Below are 1251 nucleotides of genomic sequence, written 5' to 3'. Positions count from 1 at the left end.
AAAAACAAAACAAAATCAAAACAAAAAACCATCAAAAATCCCACTGCAGCACTTTCATCGATTCTGCTCTCGCTCTGCGCTCGCAAGCAACCTGGTGAACGTGCATTTCGGAAAGAGAAAGCTGCTCGACGTCGAAACAGGCCTCTGGCATTCGGCGACCTTCTCGCAGAACGAAATGTCGAGACGACTCCCCGAAACCTGCTGAGTCCTCCCTATCTTTCCCCCCACTCAGCACATCCTTTTTTTTCTCCAAAAGCGCGCTGCTTTGCGAACAAAAATAAATCTGTTACAATTTGTACAGGTGGTTGGGGGGCTCTTCGGCACATACAATCACTTCTTTCGTTTGCTCCTTTTTTTTTTTTAACGATTTCTCTTCCATTTGCCTATTATCATCAATTCTCTCTTTGTCGTTTTATTATGCTGTCAATTATGTCAAACAAAAGTGCAGTTCTAAACATGTTTAGTTTAGTTTAGTTTTAGTAGAGGTTTTACGGCGCTCGCAACTGCATAAGGTCATATGAGCGCTAGAAAATTAAAGGTGTTACAAGAGAGTAACAAACATAAAAAAAGAAGGGGAGATAAGGACGATAGATGTTTGATAGGAAAGTAGATGCAAACACACCAGAGCACCCGCCAACCACCCACGTTCTAAATATGAAAATTTAATTCAATAATGCGTTCGGCAAAGTGTATGTCCTTTATGAGTAGAAAAGGATGACCAGTTGGCAGAGATAAGGACGCCGTACCTCACAAGTTTTCCCTTTCACACAAAGTGTTTCTTGTGTATATATTTATGCTTTGTTTTACTTGAAAACAAATCAGGCTCCCGTTCGAATCTCTTCGTGGGCGCCTCTAAAACCAAGGCTGTGGGACAGTCTGCGGGGCTCGCTTCGAAGCGTCTGTAAACCCTCTCTGGTGGAAGTTGGAAGTAAAGTCGGCCTCTGTACTGTCTCATACTGTGTCGAAAACGGCGTACAAGTTCAGCTCATACGCACGTACCAGTCAACCTAAGTACACATGTATAGGAAGTCCTTCTCCTTGGTTTGCAGAGACAGTAAACACCGAAAGTGCTAACGCTGCCCCCAGATTCCTTTGAACATGGCACTTAAGAATGACGAAAACGCAAAGTGCTTCAAGAATACCCCCCCCCCAACAAAAATACAAAACAAAAAACCCATAAAAAACCAACAAAAAACATGGAAACAAAACAAACAACAACAACATTGAGAACAGAACCGCCCCTCTCTCTTT

This window comes from Aplysia californica, unplaced genomic scaffold (assembly GCF_000002075.1).
Source record: "Aplysia californica isolate F4 #8 unplaced genomic scaffold, AplCal3.0 scaffold00079, whole genome shotgun sequence".
In the NCBI taxonomy this organism is placed as follows: domain Eukaryota; kingdom Metazoa; phylum Mollusca; class Gastropoda; order Aplysiida; family Aplysiidae; genus Aplysia; species Aplysia californica.
The sequence above is the reverse complement of the archived record's forward strand: the minus strand, read 5'-3'. Positions refer to the sequence as shown.